The 23,150-nt window shown below is 44.4% G+C and overlaps 1 pseudogene; it reads right to left on the bottom strand.

Annotated features, from left to right (window-relative positions):
• The window catches only part of LOC115142327 (protein OS-9-like), a 41,501-nt pseudogene extending 36,300 nt beyond the window's left edge, over positions 1-5,201 (bottom strand).
• Positions 5,202-23,150: the final 17,949 nt, after the last annotated feature.

Raw genomic sequence — 23,150 nt, 5'->3', positions numbered from 1 at the left:
ACAACATACCGAAGGTCAGGCAAAAGAGAACAATAAAGGGAGGGGGTACGGAAATACAGATAACCCGCAATGGGCCAAACCAAAATATACAACACTTTTACAATCACATGTATGTACAATATTGATAGGAACAAGTGTTTGTACACCAAAGAAAAACATTAACTATGCAGCTGTAATTAACAAAAAAAAATACACAGAATTATTATTATTATCAAATTATTAACATCCCCTCTTGACCTGGCCTATTTGAATTGGTCCTTGTGTGCAACTTGGTGCATAATCTAGGGGAACAACATCACACTGCTACATAAGGATCCATCCTTGTCCAAACCCACCAACACAGTCGTGAAGAAGGCACGACAACGCCGCTTCCCCGGGGGCTGAAAAGATTTGGTAGGGTCCCTCAGATCCTCAAAAGGTTCTACAGCTGCACCGTTGAGAGCATCTTGGCTGCATCACCGCTTGCATGGTATCAAATCAAATCAAATGTATTTGTCACATACACATGGTTAGCAGATGTCAATGCGAGTGTAGCGAAATGCTTGTGCTTCTAGTTCCGACAATGCAGTAATAACCAACGAGTAATCTAACTAACAATTCCAAAACTACTACCTTATACACACAAGTGTAAAGGGATAAAGAATATGTACATAAAGATATATGAATGAGTGATGGTACAGAGCGGCATAGGCAAGATGCAGTAGATGGTATCGAGTACAGTATATACATATGAGATGAGTATGTAAACAAAGTGGCATAGTTTAAAGTGGCTAGTGATACATGTATTACATAAAGATGCAGTAGATGATAGAGTACAGTATATACGTATACATATGAGATGAATAATGTAGGGTATGTAAACATTATATTAGGTAGCATTGTTTAAAGTGGCTAGTGATATATTTTACATCAATTTCCATCAATTCCCATTATTAAAGTGGCTGGAGTTGAGTCAGTGTGTTGGCAGCAGCCACTCAATGTTAGTGGTGGCTATTTAACAGTCTGATGGCCTTGAGATAGAAGCTGTTTTTCAGTCTCTCGGTCCCAGCTTTGATGCACCTGTACTGACCTCGCCTTCTGGATGATAGCGGGGTGAACAGGCAGTGGCTCGGGTGGTTGTTGTCCTTGATGATCTTTATGGCCTTCCTGTGAGATCGGGTGGTGTAGGTGTCCTGGAGGGCAGGTAGTTTGCCCCCGGTGATGCATTGTGCAGACCTCACTACCCTCTGGAGAGCCTTACGGTTGTGGGCGGAGCAGTTGCCGTACCAGGTGCTGATACAGCCCGACAGGATGCTCTCGATTTTGCATCTGTAGAAGTTTATGTGCTTTTGGTGACAAGCCGAATTTCTTCAGCCTCCTGAGGTTGAAGAGGCACTGCTGCGCCTTCTTCATGATGCTGTCTGTGTGGGTGGACCAATTCAGTTTGTCTGTGATGTGTACGCCGAGGAACATAAACTTACTACCCTCTCCACTACTGTCCCATCGATGTGGATAGGGGGGTGTTCCCTCTGCTGTTTCCTGAAGTCCACAATCATCTCCTTAGTTTTGTTGACGTTGAGTGTGAGGTTATTTTCCTGACACCACACTCGAGGGCCCTCACCTCCGCCCTGTAGGCCGTCTCGTCGTTGTTGGTAATCAAGCCTACCACTGTTGTGTCGTCCGCAAACTTGATGATTGAGTTGGAGGCGTGCGTGGCCACGCAGTCGTGGGTGAACAGGGAGTACAGGGGAGGGCTCAGAATGCACCCTTGTGGGGCCCCAGTGTTGAGGATCAGCGGGGTGGAGATGTTGTTACCTACCCTCACCACCTGGGGGCGGCCCGTCAGGAAGTCCAGTACCCAGTTGCACAGGGCGGGGTCGAGACCCAGGGTCTCGAGCTTGATGACGAGTTTGGAGGGTACTATGGAAACTGCTTAGCATTGACAGCAAGGCTTTACAGAGGGTAGTGTGTATTGCCCAGTACATCACTGGGGCTGAGCTCCCTGCCATCCAGGACCTCTAAACCAGGAGGTGTCAGAGGAAGGCCCTAGAAGTAGTCAATGACTCAAGCCACCCAACTAAGCTACCTGGGGCGGTGTGGTTAGAGCGTTGGGTCAGTAACCGAGCTGACAAGGTAAAAATCTGTCCCTCTGCCTCTGAACAAGGCTGTTAACCCACTGTTACCCAGTAGGCCGTCATTGTAAATAAGAATTTGTGCTTAGCTGTCTTGTCTACTTAAATAAAGGTTTAAAAAAATGTTAGCTAACATTGATGTTGACAGGCACGCTAGCTCACACTAAACCACAGAAACAATTGACGACATCAAACTTTATCGGTACAGCATTATAATGTCATTATTAGGCTGGACACATTACATTTTTAATGCTTTTTTTCTAATAAAAAGTAGTTAATTGCATCTGCGGTGGAGCCCAGTTTCATAATATTATAATTCACCCTGCCAGCTCCTATTAGTTCTATTGAGCACTGTGGCACCAACTCGCCTTCCAAACGGTCTAATCCCATTTTTGTTGTACTGTGTCACAATGGCAGCTTCGCTATAGTTGGCCATGCAGACCTGCTCACGTTGTTTATTGTTATAATGTAAACAACAACTTACTAATGTTACTCTGAGGTCGTCCCATTGTTTACTATAGGGAAATATATGTATGTCTGTCTATTTTGCCAAATATCTCGCAATGTGTATATTTAGATTTTTTTTAATTGGACACCATTATATTCATGATAATCTCATTTTTCTAATTATGTAAGGCTGGGTAGTGTATATCGTTGTCATAAAACACTTGCCCTGAAATACCTTTTGCCCTTGGAACGCTGAGCTCCCCCCATTGTTTTCCTATGGAGAAGCATGCTGGTATATTTCGCCAAATATCTCGCAATGTGTATATTTTGATGTATATATGTCGTTGTCATCAAACGCTAGACCAGAAATAGTCCGAAGTTGCCATTCTTTTCCTATTTTATTTCCTCGTTATGCAGACATAAGCACACTTGGCACCATTGAGGTGCGTTTGTTAACTTTCTACACGAGTTGTTGTTTTTCAGTTTTGTCATAAGAACAGATTGTAGTGGTAAAATAAAAAGGGATACATGTTTTGGTGCCATTTAGGCTAAATGGGATTCAAAGCTTCACTCCAGTCAAAACAGGCTCTGCGAACGTTCGATTCCATTAATTTGCTATGGGCTCGCGCTAGTGTTCCAGTTTAGCCAACGTTCTAAAGCCGTTTGACTCGTTCTATTGTCCAGCCCATCTTTATTAAATAATAGCTGTAGCATGTCAGCTGACCACCTGACGCCTCTGACTAATATTAGCTAGTGAGCTGTGCATAATCGTTGAGACCATGCAAGCTAGCTAACGTTAGCTTCTTAGCAAAATAAGTTATTTCACGCCTCACCTGCCCCATAATGACTGGATTGGGAAGAATCTGTATCCCATATTTCATTTAGTTTAATTCCTCCAGATTCAAGAAACCCGAGACGGATAGCAGACATGTCAAAAAGAAAACGTACAATCCCCTCAACCACCTAATCAATGAAGCAGCTGTAGTATCTGGGATCTACATCTGTTTATATTAGTTACTGTGCTGTTACTAAGCAGTAATGCATTACGGCAGTGTTACGTTACTACACCTAATAGGAAATGCACATGTGCACTGGGGTGCCGGGAACTGTCGAGCACGAGGGGTTTTGACTAAACGAAAACTAACTGTACTCCCGGCTCCTGCCTGGTCATTTCTCCACAACACAAATATCACAGTGGAGACGAGGTGATTAAACTACATAAACGGACATTGCTTGAAGGGAAGAATGTTGCGTGAGTAATGAAACTCAAAATAATTATGTAATTCGTCAGTTATTTTTTATTTTATTTTGCCAGTAGAGAAGGCTAAGCACTGCTAGCACTGCTAGTACAGTATTCAGGAGCTGCCAAGTAGCAAGACTATTGGAGTCCAGAATAGCGACACTGCCCTCTGGTGGTTAAATAAAAAAAACTAATTGAACCCATTGAAATTAGGCGATCTCAGTGGAGAAATATTGTCAAGAAAAAAAAAAGTGAGAATGAAACGCAGCAAGTGTGAGTTCCTCCAGGACTCAGTGGAGTATCTCGGACACAAGATTGATGCACAAGGCCTGCACCCAACCAACAGCAAGGGGGAAGCAATCGTAAACGCACCAGCACCCACAAATATCTCAGAGCTGAGGTCACTTTTGGGGGTCCTGAACTATTACGGAAGTTTGTGGCAAACTTGTCCACATTGTTGCATCCGCTTCACCAACTGCTGCAGGTCGATACAAAGTGGAATTGGTCCCCACAATGCGAAGAATCAAGACTTGCAAACAGCGTCTGCTAAAGAGCAAGTGGCTTGCCCACTACAACACAGAGATGAAGCTAAGACTTGCGTGTGATGCATCTCCATACGGAGTAGGAGCCGTCATCTCACATGTTCTACCATCAGGTAGAACACCCTATTGCATTTGCATCACGGACTCTGTCACCAAGTGAGAAAAAATTATGCTCAAATTGAGAAGGAAGCCCTGAGCATAATATTCGGAGTGAAAAAGTTTCACAAATACCTCTACGGAAGGAAGTTCCAACTGCTGACAGATCACAAGCCTCTGTTGGCCATCCTTGGACCAAAATCAGCTATACCAACCCTTGTTGCACTTCGAATGCAACGTTGGGCTCTGATATTGTTAGCCTAAGACTACGAGATTGAGTACAGCAAGTACATGCAAATGCCGATGCACTATCGAGACTACCGTGGAATAGTGACTCTGACAGTGAAGATGATAAAGCAGTCTTCCAGATCTCTCTCATTGATGAACTGCCCATATCTGCTTCTGACATAGCAGAAGAAACAAGGAAAGACCCAGTGCTTTCCAAAGTCTTGGACTTAACATTAGGCGGTTGGCCAACCTTCGTAAATGATGATAACCTTCGTCCATTCATCGACAAGAAAGACCAGTTGTCCACTGATCATGGGTGTGTTCTGTGGGGATCAAGGGTGGTGGTACCTCACAAATTCCAGAGGAGACTGCTATCTGACCTGCATGAGGGACATCCAGGGATCACTCGAATGAAAGCACTCGCTCGCAGTTATCTGTGGTGACCTGGACTGGATCAGGACATTCAACAGCATGTAGGCCACTGCTCACCTTGTGAAGCTGTTCGCAACAAGCCTGCTGCTGCACCTTTTCATCCATGGTCCTGGGCTGCTACATCTTGGGAACGCATCCATGTGGATTACGCCAAAATTGACAAGCAACATTTCCTTGTTTTCGTCGATGTCCATTCCAAGTGGATAGAAGTGTTCCCTACTCAACTGACCACAGCTGAGAAGACCATCAATCTTCTCAGACACCTGTTTGCATCCTTTGGACTAGTCAAGGAGCTTGTATCGGACAATAGCCCTCCGTTCACGTCAAACGATTTTGAAATGTTTCTCAAGAACAACGGAGTAAGGCACATCCTGTCGCCACCTTACCATCCGACATCAAACGGAGCAGCGGAGAGAGCCGTGCAAACCTTTAAGAAGGCCTGGACTAGACTCGAGGTTCAGTCTGTGCCCACCCACCAAAGGCTTCCCCGGTTCCTGTTTACTTACCGTAACACACCACACACAGTAACGGAATGTACACCAGCTGAACTGTTTCTGAAACGCCAACCACATACCCGCCTGACATTGTTGAAACCAGACTTGTCAAGCACTGTGGCAAAGCACCAGCTACAGTACAGCAGAAGAAAGCTCATGACAGACACTCAAAGACTGTCAGAGAATTCAAAGAGGAATATTACAGCAGCCATGGTGGATAGTTAGCAACATCAAAGATAATTTATAACTAACCCACGACAGTTCACCTGTGTCGTATACAGTGTGAATAAATGAAGCATAGTAGGCCAAAATAGCAAGGAGGTAGGCATAGCCAAGCACGAGCTAGCGAGTTGTAGCATTATTTTGCATATTTCCGTTAAGGAACGCCTCATCTGTGAAGTGCGCATTTGCACAAAGTCAATTCAGCCTTGCACTCCTTCTAAACAACGCATTTTGTTTTTAAACGTTGGCAAAGCGCTAAATCCATAAAAACTTAATGCACTGTGTTGGTAACAGATTAACGTAAACTCACCCCATTCCGTACAAATGTGCGCAACCACGACATTCAAATAAAACTAACGGGAAAGTGTTGACTTCAAAATCGGGGGTGTGAACTACATTTCAATTCAAGCGTTGATAAACATGGTAATGGCTCTATAGTATTGGAGAAAAGTTGAAAAAACTGACCCTCCGTTACATCGTGACGTTTCATGCCGTAACGTACAGCACGCGTAAAGCAACTAATTTGGTTTTACAATCTCTCTCCACCAGGTGTAGCACTTCATCGTTTAAACAAGAAATGGACAGTGACGGGGTAAGGGGGATACCTAGTCATTTTTTGCGTCGTCACTGTAAGCGATCAATGACTCTAAAAAGACAATGTTTACCTCTGAAGATCAATTTAGCACCGCCTTAAAAACCAGATTCAAATTCGACACAAACCTTCAAATAGGTATGTAATGACACATTATATAAACTCTTTATAGTGTTTTATTTACATTTTAGAGGCGATAAGGTGATAAATTGGATCGAGTGAAAAAAAGCAGTTTTCCCACACGTGATCTCTCCTCAATATCAGGCATTAGTTTCGCTTCCCCACCCGGCATTTTTAAAATGACCCGACAGAGCTCATTGCCTACTTGAATTATGCAGAAACGGGCAGCGTGGAGGTCATGCCATTTATTTTGTTGGAAAGGGGAGAAATTGTGCTTTACAATGGTATTATCATTACAGTTGATCTGGAAGTATTACGTTTTTGGGGCGCTAAAATTAGGTCAATTGTATGGACCAAGGCACTGTACAAAAGTGAGTGAGTTTACGTTATAGTTTTGGGAACAGAAAAAATGATTAAGATCAGATGTTTCATCGATGAGAAAATGTGCAGAATGTCGGCCAAGGTTCACCTAGTTCTATTCTCTCCCACTACCAGCGACTGGACTTTCTCTCACTACCACATTTGGAGGTGAGAAAATGTTCAAAACGGATGCTTCTGCTTTATAGCCCCTTTGACATGTCTGAGTTACCCATTCTGTCTGTGGCTACATATGTCAGAGATCTTCTGTTGTTTATTTGGGTCGTCACTAGTTGCCGCAAAGTCATAAGCCCCGCCTATTTCTAAAATGTGACGTTAACTCTAAACTTAGATATAGACCAAAAAGTACATTTTTGTTTTCAACCATTTTTTATATATAGCCACTTTGTGGCTGTGTTATCTAATGGAAACATTTTTTTTTTGTCCAAAGAAATTAAACGTATGACATGGTTGTTGTGGATAGGACAAAATGGACATAAAATACCACTTCATAGGTTAGTTTACATGTCAATCAAATCCATTACGTTGCCCTATTGGATCATAAAAAAAAAAATCCAGAATCCCTCCTTTTGGTCTCCCAAAAGCCTGTATAGGTCATTTTGTCAACAAGGCAGCATGGTGCATCGTCCAGAAACATACATCTCTTTCCCATTAAGTAAATGTTTGAATTTTCTGGAATTCATTGGGAAGGCAGAGAAAGCAAAAGCAACCATTTTTGCCTGAGAACACAGAATCCTACAAGTTACTACACGTGCTTAATTACGTCACTTTTGTTTTGAATGGGGCACCAGGCTCACGCCCGGGAGGTAGCCCGGTTTCCCAAATCGAATGCAATCAAGTGTGTCAGACAATGCAAAACACCCGCGTGAGATTTATAAAACACCCTCATTGATTTGGTTTCAGATTCTACAGTCGTGGCCAAAAGTTTTGAGAATGACACAAATATAAATTTTCACAAAGTCTGCTGCCTCAGTTTGTATGATGGCAATTTGCACCTACTCCAGAATGCAAAGTCCCTATTTGCCAAGCAAATTAATTGAATCCCCCAAAAACATGTCCACTGCATTTCAGCCCTGCCACAAAAGGACCAGCTGACATCATGTCAGTGATTCTCTCGTTAACACAGGTGTGAGTGTTGACGAGGACAAGGCTGGAGATCACTCTGTCATGCTGATTGAGTTTGAATAACAGACTGGAAGCTTCAAAAGGAGGGTGGTGCTTGGAATCATTGTTCTTCCTCTGTCAACCATGGTTACCTGCAAGGAAACACATGCCGTCATCATTGCTTTGCACAAAAAGCGCTTCACAGGCAGGGATATTGCTGCCAGTAAGATTGCACCTAAATCAGCCATTTATTATCAAGAACTTCAAGGAGAGTGGTTCAATTGTTGTGAAGAAGGCTTCAGGGCGCCCAAGAAATTCCAGCACGCACCAGGACTGTCTCCTAAAGTTGATTCAGCTGCGGGATCGGGGCACCACCAGTACAGAGCTTGCTCAGGAATGGCAGCAGGCAGGTGTGAGTGCATCTGCACGCACAGTGAGGCAAAGACTTTTGGAGGATGGCCTGGTGTCAAGAAAGGTAGCAAAGAAGCCACTTCTCTCCAGGAAAAACATCAGGGACAGACTGATATTCTGCAAAAGGTACAGGGATTGGACTGCTGAGGACTAGGGTAAAGTAATTTTCTCTGATCAATCCCCTTTCTGATATTTTGGGGCATCCGGAAAAAAGCTTGTCTGGAGAAGACAAGGTGAGCGCTACCATCAGTCCTGTGTCATGCCAACAGTAAAGCATCCTGAGACCATTCATGTGTGGGGTTGCTTCTCACCCAAGGAAGTGTGCTCACTCACAATTTTGCCTAAGAACACAGCCTTGAATAAAGAATGGTACCAACACATCCTCCGAGAGCAACTTCTCCCAACCATCCAGGAACAGTTTGGTGACGAACAATGCCTTTTCCAGCATCATGGAGCACCTTGCCATAAGGCAAAAGTGATAACTAAGTGGCTCAGGGAAACAAAACATCAATTTTTTGGGTCCATGGCCAGGAAACTCCCCAGACCTTAATTCCATTGAGAACTTGTGCTCAAGCCTCAAGGAGGCGGGTGGACAAAGAAAAACCCACAACTTCTGACAAACTCCAAGCATTGATTATGCAAGAATGGGCTGCCATCAGTCAGGATGTGGCCCAGAAGTTAATTGACAGCATGCCAGGGCGGATTGCAGAGGTCTTGAAAAAGCAGGGTCAACACTGCAAATATTGACTCTTTGCATCACCTTCATGTAATTGTCAACAAAAGCCTTTGACACTTATGAAATGCTTGTAATTATACTTAGACTGAAGCAGCAAACTTTGTGAAAATTAATATTTGTGTCATTCTCAAAACTTTTGGCCATGACTGTACAGACCAGGCCGGGTCATCACTAGTTACCACAAAAGCAAAGTCAGAAGGCCTGCCTACTCCACCAATCAGATGAAGGAGTGTGATGACGTTTTCCCTTCCAAACCAATCGGACAAGGGAATGTGATTCGCGGGAAACGCCTCATTTTCGAAATGGCATATCTGGAGTTCAAGTTTTAGGACCAAATAGAGGTGGGGAGAGAGGTTGAGATGGCCGAAGCAGAAGAGTTGTTTCTAAACTCAGTAAAAAAAGAAAGGTCCTTTTTTCAGGACCCTGTCTTTCAAAGATTATTCATAAAAATCCAAATGACTTCACAGATCTTCATTGTAAGGGGTTTTAACGCTATTTCCCAGGCTTGTTCAATGAACCATAAACAATTAATGAACATGCACATGTGGAACGGTCGTTAAGACACTAAAAGCTTACAGACGGTAGGCAATTAAGGTCACAGTTATGAAAATGTAGGACACTAAAGAGGCCTTTCTATTGTCTCCAAAAAACACCAAAAGATAGATGCCCAGGGTCCCTGCTCATCTGCATGAACGTGCCTTAGGCATGCTGCAAGGAGGCATGAGGACCACAGGTTTTGTCTCACCAGGGGTGATGGTCGGATTTGCGTTTATCGTCGAAGGAATGAGCATTACACTGAGGCCTGTACTCTGGATCTGGATCCATTTGGAGGTGGAGGGTCTGTCATAGTCTGGGGCGGTGTGTCACAACATCATCGGACTGAGCTTGTTTTCATTGCAGGCGTCTCAATGCTGTGTGTTACAGGGAAGTCATCCTCCTCCCTCATGTGGTACCCTTCCTGTAGACTCATCCTGACATGACCCTCCAGCATGACAATACCACCAGCCATACTGCTCGTTCAGTGCGTGATTTCCTGCAAGACAGGAATGTCAGTGTTCTGACATGGCCAGCGAAGAGCCCGGATCTCAATCCCATTGAGCACGTCTGGGACCTGTTTGATCAGAGGGTGAGGGCTAGGGCCATTCCCCTTCAGAAATGTCTGGGAACTTGCAGGTGCCTTGGTGGAAGAGTGGTGTAACATCTCACAGCAAGAACTGGCAAATCTGGTGCAGTCCATGAGGAGATGCACTGCAGTACTTAATGCAGTTGGTGACCACACCAGACCATTACTTTTGATTTTTCCCTCTATTTCTGTTAGTCACATGTCTGTGGAATTTGTTCAGTTTATGTCTCAGTTGTTGAATCTTATGTTCATACAAATATTTACACATGTTAAGTTTGCTGAAAATAAACGCAGTTGACAGTGAGAGGACGTTTCTTTTTTTGCTGAGTTTAGCTGAAGGCGTGTTGAGTATAATTAGTGAGAAAGATCAGTAGACAACAGTGAAGTCCAAGAATGGATTGTTGGAACACCTATTGTCTGTCTTTAACCTGTTTTGGAGACTGGTTTTTCGTTATTTATCTTCCCTATTGAACATACTATTCTCCATCTTAAATATTATCATTTATTTAGATATTAGAGTACCTGAGGATGAATTAGAAACATATTTTCAGTTGTTTGGACAAACTTTACCAGAAACTTTTTGGATTCGTTTGTATGCATGTTGAACGAGTGGATTACTGAGATCATTAGCGCCAGCTAAATAGACTTTCTTGGATATAAAGAAGGACTTTATCGAACAAAACAACCATTCATTGTGTAGCTGGGACCCTTTGGATTGCAAACAGAGGAAGATCTTCAAAGGTTTAGTGATTTATTTAATCAATATTTGTGATTTTGTGACGGCTGTGCTGGTTGAAAAAGTATTTTAGTGTGGGGCGCTGTCCTCAGATGATCTCATGGTATGCTTTCGCTGTAAAGCGGTTAGTGGACCCCCCCCCCCCCATCCCCATCTGCGTTTTGTATTTTTTTATGTCGCACTCTGCAATTTCACCGGATATTGTCGTAGGTGTCCCGCTAGCGGTTCAGGTGCCCAAAGAGGTATTTAAAAGACTATGAGTTTTACCTCCTTGTAAAAAGACCCTGATGAAGGTAATTTGAGACTGATATGTTGGTGAATAAGATCCATTAAAATGTTTTATCTGCTCTACCACGCACCACTCTGGTAAAGTTAAACACCTTCTCTCATACTCAGCCTTCCGAAAAAGCTTCTCCCAACCAGGTTTGACACCTACTCCCATTGCCTGCTGCACTGCTGCTTGGATCCCACCCGGAGATCTGTTTCTCATCTGCCCTTTCTCCCCATGTCTGTTACAGGTACCCCCGCCACCCCCCCCACGTCAGCTCTCCCGTGCTTTTGCTCGCTTCCAGCACACACGCACATACACAAACACAAACACGGCAGACTTTGGGCAAATATGAATTTTATGTAAGCTAACTTACTCAGAAACACTTTAATTACCTAGGATATAGGCCTACTATTCATTTATTTTATCTCAGACTTTTACAGCCTACTTGACTCAGAGAGAGCTACTCTCTCAAGTTATCTTGTTGGGGCGAGTGACTCTTTGAACTTACAATGGCTAGCAGACAATGTTTGTTCCCACACTTGCGAGACTGACTCTCTATTGGTTACACGGGCTCTTGGCCTCCCATCCTATTCTAGCCACCTCTTGCCAGCTTTTCTATTCATGCTACTTGATTAAATTGTTGTACAACATGATCTTGTTACCATCTAATGCACATTCAAATGTCATACAAAATCAACACTGCAGAGTTCCCCTCTGCCGTGCCCTGATTGTATTACTGCTGATGATATCTTGAAATGTTTATGTACACCCTAGCCCATCTACTGTTGCTAGCCCCAATTCTGACTTGTGCTCTGATATCTGTTTCACTGATTTCTGCTCTCGTAAAAGCCTTGGTTTTCTGCACGTTAACACGAGAAGCTTATTACATAAAATGTATCAATTGAAAGTGTGGATTCACAGCTCCAATCCAGATGTGTTGGTCATTACTGAGATGTGAGGTTCTTAGAGCTACCCCCCTACTTTTTTCAATTTCCGCCTGAAGACATACCCAAATCTAACTGCCTGTAGCTCTGGCCCAGAAGCAAGGATATGCATATTCTTGGTACCATTTGAAAGAAAACACTCTGAAGTTTGTGTAAATGTGAATTGAATGTAGGAGAATATAACACAATAGATCGATCTGGTTTAGATAAAACTTGTGTTTTTTTTTCATTGTATTTTCTTTTTATTGTTGTATCATCATCTTTAAACATTCAGATAGGATGATGGGGACAATTTCAGTGAAAAATATAAGAGGGCAACAGTACTTGTGCAAAGTTTCAGAATGATAACTTCCAAAATGAGTGTGCTTCATGACATTTATCATGAAGTCACCCAGGTGTCCCACACAAGTAGCCCAAATGTACCCAAGTGGCCAAATTGGTGAAGGTATACATTTTGAAACAAATAACTAATAATAACCCCCCCCCCCCCCCAAAAAAAATGGGGGAAAAATATGAAGAAAAAAATATATACATTTACAAAATAACATGGGTAACTATTTACACACTTTCAATATTTGGAAGACCCTCAGTCCTCTATCAAAACAAATGTATTTATATAGCCCTTCATACATCAGCTAATATCTCAAAGTGCTGTACAGTAACCCAGCCTAAAACCCCAAACAGCAAGCAATGCAGGTGTAGAAGCACGGTGGCTAGGAAAAACTCCCTAGAAAGGCCAAAACCTAGGAAGAAACCTAGAGAGGAACCAGGCTATGAGGGGTGGCCAGTCCTCTTCTGGCTGTGCCGGGTGGAGATTATAACAGAACATGGCCGAGATTTTCAAACGTTCATAGAGGACCAGCATGGTCAAATAATAATAATCACAGTAGTTGTAGAGGATGCAACAGGACAGCACCTCTAGAGTAAATGTGAACAGAGCAGCAAGGGCAGGTGGACTGGGGACAGCAAGGAGTCATCATGCCAGGTAGTCCTGATGCATGGTCCGATTGGCTCAGGTCCTCCGAGAGAGAGAAAGAGAAATTTAGAGAGAGCATACTTAAATTCACACAAGACACCGGATAAGACAGAAGAAGTACTCCAGATATAACAAACTGACCCTAGCCCCCCGCCACAAACTACTGCAGCATAAATACTGGAGGCTGAGACAGGAGGGGTCAGGAGACACTGTGGCCCCATCCAATGAGACCCCCGGACAGGGCCAAACAGGAAGGATATAACCCCACCCACTTTGCCAAAGCTCTACACAATATTGTGCTGCTGATGCGGTGCCATAGCAGTCTCTTTCTGCTGTAAAGTGAGTATCAACAGGTATAATAAACACATATATATATTTATAGAGTACAGGGAACATAAGGTTGAATATATTATTATAGACCTGCTAGATCTACTGTCTCTTTTATATTGTGACATTTCAGCTAGATCTACTGTCTCTATTATATTATGACAGACCAGCTAGATCTACTGTCTTTATTATTTATTACTGTCTCCATTTCTCTTTGGCCATTGTTGTGGGCCTGCCCTCCCCTCAACAGCCTCAATAGGCTATTTCATGTGGGTTGGGGTGGGGCGGCAGACACACGCATTTGACATTTAATTCACATTACATTTTTACATATTGCTTCTAAAATAAAATAAAAATCACAAATAATATTTTAGATTATTAATTTCAAACAAGGGCATTAACATAAGAACTTACCAGTCCAAAACATGTCCTCTCCGTTCAAAAAATATTCCTCCACTTGGGAATCGCTAAATTAATCATCCTACAACAATCTGTCTCACTTTTCCGATCAATTTCTTCTAAAATTGTGTGTACACCTGTATATCTAGACTTCGATTTAACTTTCCCTGACTTAGTCTCCATACTGATTGATATATAAACAGCTGAATCTGCACGTTTACCAAACAATGCAGTGCGTAATATGCGTAGCTCCTTCCGGTATAAAACTTCAATAGCGAATGACTCTCTTTATGCTGGAGTTTACTACATGGGTTGGTCTTCCAACACATAACCATTTGCATGTTGCCGTTTACCTCAGCTCATTGGCTATCTACCCAGCTAGATTTCAAGACGATCCGTGGTCATTGGGTTAAAATACAGTCAATCAACGAAACAGTGGTCATATCATTGGTGCACAGTGATGTCATTACTTGTTGTCTTCAAATCGGTTTCTTTCAGTCAATATGTCCCGCGAAATGGCCCATCAGGTTTGGTTGTGTTACAGACAAACCAGTTGATTGCAATGAAACCAAATATGACTGGAAAAGTCACGTTTTGTGTGGGTATTTACCCTCGAATGTGTCGTCGAAAATGGAATGAGACGGAATTCATGACACAAGCGGTTCACAAAATGTTTCGTGTTAGGCTATAAAAATGGATTTTATCAAAAAAAAGATCATTCATTGTGTAACAATGAGCATTGGGATTGCAAACAGACGAAGATCGTCAAAGGTAAACAATTTATTTTAATGCAGTTTGTGATTTTGTTACCCTGTGCTGGTTGAAATAGTTTTTTTTATGGGTCTCTATCCTCAGATAATCACATCGTATTCTTTCGCAGTAAATCCTTTTTTAAATCTGACAACGCAGTTGGATTAGCAAGATTCTAGGCTTTCGATACATGTGAGACACCTGTATTTTCATGAATGTTTAATATGACTATTTATGTAGCGATCACCGTATGTTGTGGAATTTCAGCCCGCTACCGGGTTCCGTGCGCAGAGAGGTTAAATTCACACAGGACAACGGATAAGACAGGAGAAGTACTCCATATATAACAAACTGACCCTAGCCCCCTGACACAAACTACTGCAGCATAAATACTGGAGGCTGAGACAGGAGGGGTCAGGAGACATTGTGGCCCCATCCGATGATACCCCCGGACATGGCCAAACAGGAAGGATATATCCCCACCCACTTTGCCAAAGCACAGCCCCCACACTACTAGAGGGATATCTTCAACCACCAACTTACCATCCTGAGACATGGCCGAGTATAGCCCACAAAGATCTCCGCCACGGCACAACCCAAGGGGGGGCGCCAACCCAGACAGGAAGATCACATCAGTGACTCAACCCACTCAAGCGACACACCCCTACTAGGGACGGCATGAAAGGGCACCAGTAAGCCAGTGACTCAGCCTCTGAAATAGGGTTAGAGGCAGAGAATCCCAGTGGAAAGAGGGGAACCGGCCAGGCAGAGACAGCAAGGGCGGTTTGTTGCTCCAGAGCCTTTCCGTTCACCTTCACACTCCTGGGCCAGACTACACTCAGTCATATGACCCACTGAAGAGATGAGTCTTCAGTAAAGACTTAAAGGCTTAAAGGTTGCCTACATGGGTAGGCAGACCATTCCATAAAAATTGAGCTCTATAGGAGAAGGCCATGCCTCCAGCTGTTTGCTTAGAAATGCTAGGGACAATTAGGAGGCCTGCGTCTTGTGACCGTAGCGTACGTGTGGGTATGTATGGCAGGACCAAATCAGAGAGATAGGCAGGAGCAAGTCCATGTAATGCTTTGTAGGTTAGCAGTAAAACCTTGAAATCAGCCCTTGCCTTGACCGCACTGGAGTAATATGATCAAATCTTTTGGTTCTAGTCAAGATTCTAGCAGCCGTATTTAGCACTAACTGAAGTTTATTTAGTGCTTTATCCGGGTAGCCGGAAAGTAGAGCATTGCAGTAGTGTAACCTAGAAGTAACAAAAGCATGGATTAATTTTTCTGCATTATTTTTGGACAGAAAGTTTCTGATTTTTGCAATGTTACGTAGATGGAAAAAAGCTGTCCTTGAAACAGTCTTGATATGTTCGTCAAAAGAGATCAGGGTCCAGAGTAACGCCGAGGTCCTTCACAGTTTTATTTGAGACGACTGTACAACCATGAAGATTAATTGTCAGATTCAACAGAAGATCTTTGTTTCTTGGGACCGAGAACAAGCATCTCTGGTTTGTCCGAGTTTAAAAGTAGAAAGTTTGCAGCCATCCACTTCCTTATGTCTGAAACACAGGCTTCTGGCGAGGGCATTTTTGGGGCTTCACCATGTTTCATTGAAATGTACAGCTGTATGTCATCCGCATAGCAGTGAAAGTTAACATTCTGTTTTCGAATGACATCCCCAAGAGGTAAAATATATAGTGAAAACAATAGTGGTCCTAAATGGAACCTTGAGGAACACCAAAATTGACAGTTGATTTGTCAGAGGACAAGCCATTCACAGAGACAAACTGATATCTTTCCCACAGATAAGATCTGAACCAGGCCAGAACTTGTCCGTGTAGATCAATTTGGGTTTCCAATCTCTCCAAAAGAACGTGGTGATCGATGGTATCAAAAGCAGCACTATGGTCTAGGAGCACGAGGACAGATGCAGAGCCTCGGTCTGATGCCATTAAAAGGTAATTTACCACCTTCACAAGTGCAGTCTCAGTGCTATGATGGGGTCTAAAACCAGACTGAAGCATTTCGTATACATTGTTTGTCTTCAGGAAGGCAGTGAGTTGCCAACAGCCTTTTCTAAAAATGTTGAGAGGAATGGAAGATTCGATATAGGCCGATAGTTTTTTATATTTTCTGGGTCAAGGTTTGGCTTTTTAAAGAGAGGCTTTATTACTGCCACTTTTAGTGAGTTTGTACCCATCCGGTGGATAGAGAGCCGTTTATTATGTTCAACATAGGAGGGCCAAGCACAGGAAGCAGCTCTTTCAGTAGTTCAGTTGGAATAGGGTCCAGTATGCAGCTTGAAGGTTTAGAGGCCATGATTATTTTCATCATTGTGTCAAGGGATATAGTACTAAAACACTTAAGCGTCTCTCTTGATCCTAGGTCCTGGCAGAGTTGAGCAGACTCAGGACAACTGAGCTCTGAAGGAATATGCCGATTTAAAGAGGAGTCTGTAATTTGCTTTCTAATAATCATGATCTTTTCCTCAAAGAAGTTCATGAATTTATTACTGCTGAAGTGAAAGCCATGCTCACTTGGGGAATGCTGCATTTTAGTTAGCTTTGCGACAGTATCAAAAAGGAATTTCGGATTGTTCTTATTTTCCTCAATTAAGTTGGAAAAAATAGGATGATCGAGCAGCAGTAAGGGCTCTTCGATAGTGCACAGTACTGCCTTTCCAAGCTAGTCGGAAGACTTCGATTTTGGTGTGGCGCCATTTCCGTTCCAATTTTCTGGAAGCTTGCTTCAGAGCTCTGGTTGTTTCTGTATACCAGGGAGCTAGTTTCTTATGAGAAATGTTTTTCGTTTTTAGGGGTGCAACTGCATCTAGGGTATTGCGCAAGGTTAAATAGAGTTCCTCAGTTAGGTGGTTAACTGATTTTTGTCCTCTGACGTCCTTGGGTAGGCAGAGGGAGTCTGGAAGGGCATGAAGGAATCTTTGTGTTGTCTGTGAATTTATAGCACAACTTTTGATGCTCCTTGGTTGGGGTCTGAGCAGATTATTTGTTGCAATTGCAAACGTAATAAAATGGTGGTCCGATAGTCTAGGATTATGAGGAAAAACATTAAAGATCCACAACATTTATTCTATGTGTAACGGCTTTCTATTGGTGAAGGAGAGTCGGACCAAACTGCAGCGTGTCGATTGCGATCCATGTTTATTTAAACAAACGTAAACACGACTAAACACGAACACTACAAAACAATAAACGAAACGAAAACCGAAAACAGCCTATACTTGTGTCAACTAACATCAAACAAGGACATCAAGACACTCAGGACAATCACCCACAATACAACCAAAGAATATGGCTGCCTAAATATGGTTCCCAATCAGAGACAACAATAAACACCTGCCTCTGATTGAGAACCACTTCAGACAGCCATAGACTTTCCTAGAACACCCCACTAAGCTACAATCCCACTAACATACACACCAAAACCCCAAGACAAAACACACCACAATACAAAAACTCCATGCCACACCCTGGCCTGACCCAATACATGAAGAAAAACACAAAATACTTAGACCAGGGCGTGACAGAACCCCCCCTAAGGTGCGGACTCCTGAACGCACCTCAAATCAATAGGGAGGGTCCGGGTGGGCGTCTGTCCATGGTGGCGACTGACCCCACTCAGTTAATGTCTTAGTCCCTCTTCCTCGCGTCCCTGGATAGTCCACCCTCGCCGCCGACCATGGCCTAGTAGTCCTCACCCAGAACCCCACTGGACTGAGGAGCAGATCGGGACTGAAGGACAGCTCGGGACTGAAGGACAGCTCGGGACTGAAGGACAGCTCGGGACTGAAGGACAGCTCGGGACTGAGGGAAAGCTCGAGAGTGAGAGAAAGCTCGAGAGTGAGAGAAAGCTCGAGAGTGAGAGAAAGCTCGAGAGTGAGAGAAAGCTCGAGAGTGAGAGAAAGCTCGAGAGTGAGAGAAAGCTCAGGAGTGAGAGAAAGCTCAGGAGTAAAGCTCAGGAGTGAGAGAAAGCTCAGGCAGGTTGATGGATCTACCAGATCCTGGCTGGCTGGTGGTTCCGGCAGATCCTGGCTGACTGGCGGATCCTGGCTGACTAGCGGATCTGGCAGATCCTGGCTGACTGGCAGATCCTGGCAGATCCTGGCTGACTAGCGGATCTGGCAGATCCTGGCTGACTGGCACTTCTGGCGGATCCTGGCTGACTGGTGGATCCTGGCAGACTGGCGGATCTAACTGATCCTGGCCGACTGGCAGATCCTGGCCGACTGGCAGATCCTGGCCGACTGGCAGTTCTGGCGGATCCTGGCTGACTGGCGGATCCTGGCTGACTGGCAGTTCTGGCGGATCCTGGCAGACTGGCGGATCCTGGCAGACTGGCGGATCCTGGCAGACTGGCGTTTCCTGGCTGACTGGCGTTTCCTGGCTGACTGGCAGTTCTGGCGGATCCTGGCTGACTGGCGGATCCTGGCACACTGGCGGATCCTGGCACTGGCGGATCCTGGCACACTGGCGGATCTGGCGGATCCTGGCACACTGGCGGATCTAACTGATCCTGGCTGACTGGCGGATCCTGGCAGACTGGCGGATCCTGGTTCACTGGCGGATCCTGGCTGAATGGCGGATCTAACTGATCCTGGCTGACTGGCGGATCCTGGCACACTGGCGGATCCTGGCTGAATGGCGGATCTAACGGATCCTGGCAGACTGGCAGATCCTGGCGGATCCTGGCTGACTGGTGGATCCTGGCAGACTGGCGGATCCTGGCAGACTGGCGGATCCTGGCTGAATGGCGGATCTAACTGATCCTGGCCGACTGGCAGATCCTGGCCGACTGGCAGTTCTGGTGGCGCTGGGCAGACTGGTGGCGCTGGGCAGACAGGCGGCGCTGGGCAGACAGGCGGCGCTGGGCAGACTGGTGGCTCAGGCGGCAATGGGCAGACTGGCGGCTCAGACGGCGCTGGGCAGACGGGTAGCTCAGACGGCGCTGGGCAGACGGGTAGCTCAGACGGCGCTGGGCAGACGGGTAGCTCAGACGGCGCTGGGCAGACGGGTAGCTCAGACGGCGCTGGGCAGACGGGTAGCTCAGACGGCGCTGGGCAGACGGGTAGCTCAGACGGCGCTGGGCAGACGGGTAGCTCAGACGGCGCTGGGCAGACGGGCAGCTCAGACGGCGCTGGGCAGACTGGCGGCACTGGCGGCGCTGGGCAGACTGGCGGCACTGGCGGCGCTGGGCAGATGGGTAGCTCAGACGGTGCTGGGCAGATGGGTAGCTCAGACGGCGCTGGGCAGACTGGAGAAAAACGCTCTGGCAGCGCTGGACTGAGGAGCACTGGTGCCTCTGGAATGAGGGGTTCTGGCGCCTCTGGCATGAGGGGCGGTAGCTCTGACAGCGCCGGACAGGCGGGAGACTCTGGCTGCGCTGGAGAGGAGGAAAGCTCCGGCAGCGCTGGACAGGCAGGATGCACTGTAGGCCTGATGCGTGGTGCTGGCACTGGTATGCCGTGCATACTATGCCAAACCAACAGCTTTCTTTCTACTCTGTCCAATACATCCTCCACACTCTCAGACTCAGCACTCTGCTTCACCGACAGCTCCAATTCCATCCATGGCTCTGCCCAGGGTCCTTTTCCATCAAGGATCTCCTCCCAAGTCCATTTATCCAGGTAGTGCAGCCTCTCCCACTGCAGCTGCTGCTGCTCCTGCTGCTGCTGCCTCTGTTGCCTCTCCTGTGGCTCCTGCCTGTTGACACGCTGCTTGGTCTGTTGGTGGTGGGTGATTCTGTAACGGCTTTCTATTGGTGAAGGAGAGTCGGACCAAACTGCAGCGTGTCGATTGCGATCCATGTTTATTTAAACAAATGTAAACACGACTAAACACGAACACTACAAAACAATAAACGAAAACAGCCTATACTTGTGTCAACTAACATCAAACAAGGCCATCAAGACACTCAGGACAATCACCCACAATACAACCAAAGAATATGGCTGCCTAAATATGGTTCCCAATCAGAGACAACGATAAACACCTGCCTCTGATTGAGAACCACTTCAGACAGCCATAGACTTTCCTAGAACACCCCACTAAGCTACAATCCCACTAACATACACACCAAAACCCCAAGACAAAACACACCACAATACAAAAACTCCATGCCACACCCTGGCCTGACCCAATACATGAAGAAAAACACAAAATACTTAGACCAGGGCGTGACACTATGGGACAAAACTAGGTCCAGAGTATGACTGTGACAGTGAGTAGGTACAGAGACATGTTGGACAAAACCCACTGAGTCGATGATGGCTCTGAAAGCCTTTTGGAGTGGGTCTGGACTTTTCCATGTGAATATTAAAGTCACCAAAAATGTGAATATTATCTGCTATGACTACATGGACCGATAGGAATTCAGGGAACTCAATGAGGAACGCTGTATATGGCCCAGGAGGCCTGTAAACAGTAGCTATAAAAAGTGATTGAGTAGGCTGCATAATTTCATGACTAGAAACTCAAAAGTCGAAAACGTCATTTTTTTTGTAAATTGAAATTTGCCATCGTAAATGTTAGCAACACCTCCGCCTTTGCCTGGAACCAAAAAGGTTTCTTCAAAGGGTTCTCCTATGGGGACAGTTAAATAACCCTTTTAGGTTCTAGATAGCACCTTTTTCTTTTCTAAGAGTGCATGATGATATCATGACTTGAACTGAGATCATGACATGAACAGCCAACAACATAGGAGTTCCCTCAGCTGCAAGGTTCTTACTGGTCCTGAGGGAATGGTATTGCCAGTGGGGCTGGGCGGGGACGCCCAACCGGCCTTTAGTGTGGTCAATCGGAAGAGATCAATATAGGGAAAAGGCCATTACATTTAAGTCATTTAGCAGGCGCTCTCATCCAGAGTGACTTAAAGGAGCATTTAGGGTTAAGTGTCTTGCTCAAGGGTACAGACAGATTTTTCACTTAGTCGGCTCGGGGATTCAAACCAGTGACCTTTCGGTTACTGGCCCAATGCTCTTAGGGGCCGATTCCGACCCGAGTTAAGCATGCATAAATGGAACGTAATTCTCTTTTTTTCTCTATGCGTACTGTTAGGTTCTTATTTTTCAGAGTAAATAACTCACGGACACTAGAGAAGCTTTAACCAAGTTTAATCATTCCCCAAAGGTTCTGTACAGCTGTAAACAGACAGCAAAAGATTTCAGACATCACAGTTTATATGCATCCTACTTAATACACTCCCCTTTCTCTCCAATCCTTACATTTTATGGCTCTCCACAGGAAAGAAGGTAACCAGATACCAACTCTGATTACTCCCTTAAGGGGAACTGACCTCACCCCTCACCTCCTGACCTCCAACCCTCCTTCACCTAATCCACAGATATCCATCTGTCTTCCCTATATCAACACATCGCTCTCCTCTCCTCCATCAAACATATTCCAAAGCCTTCTGGCTTTTTACAAACTCTTTCTATTCAAGGCTTTGTCTCTATCATTTATTTAATATCTCAATGTTCAAAGTTTAGCCGATTCCAACAGTACTCTGACCTTGAACTTAAGCATGAGAATAGCATTCTATTCACCCGCTATGCGTTTGGGGTGGAGATAGAATAAATTAAGATGTGGCGGAGATCTACAGATAAGCATATTCTGACCTTAATTTAATTCCTTAAATAATGCCACCATCTTAACGCGCAAGGAAACCATTAATCAGTGGTGTACTTAAGTAAAAATATTTTAAAGTACTACTTAAATAGTTTTTGGGGGTATCTGTAATTCACTTTACTATTTATATTTACTTTTACTTCACTACATTCCTAAAGATTTCTTTTTCCCTGACACCCAAAAGTACTCGTTACATTTTGAATGCTGGACAGGAAAATGGTCCAATTCACACACTTATCAAGTGAAAATCCCCAGTCATCTCTACTACCTCTGATCTGGTGAACTCACTAAACACAAATTATTAGTTTGTAAATTGTTGGAGCGTGCCCCTGACTATCTTTTAAACAAATGGTGCTGTCTGGTTTTCTTAATATAAGGAATTTGCTTTTACTTTTAATACTTAAGTAATTTTTTTCAATTACATTTACTTTTGATACTTAAGTATATTTAAAACCAAATACTTTTAGACTTTTACTCAAGTAATATTTTACTGGGTGACTTGCCATTTTCTATTACGGTATCTTTACTTTTACTCAAGTTTGACAACTGGGTCCTTTTCCACCAATGCCATTAATAAGGTCTAGGGAACCTACCAGTTGCAAGTTGGAAAAAGCATCTACTTAATTTTTTTCCAATAGAAAAAACACCATTCTCCATGCACTGTAAATTAGAACTTGATAAGAGCTAGGTAAATGAGTAATCCATTTGGATAAGTGAATTGTAAATATGAATGACACTTGTTTTAGATATATTTGACCTTATAATCGCCGGAGACAAATGTGAAACCAGTCATCCGGCAGCAAACTGAATAATAACATATACA

The sequence above is a fragment of the Oncorhynchus nerka genome, linkage group LG15 (genome assembly GCF_034236695.1).
Source record: "Oncorhynchus nerka isolate Pitt River linkage group LG15, Oner_Uvic_2.0, whole genome shotgun sequence".
In the NCBI taxonomy this organism is placed as follows: Eukaryota; Metazoa; Chordata; class Actinopteri; order Salmoniformes; family Salmonidae; genus Oncorhynchus; species Oncorhynchus nerka.
The sequence above is the reverse complement of the archived record's forward strand: the minus strand, read 5'-3'. Positions and strand labels throughout refer to the sequence as shown.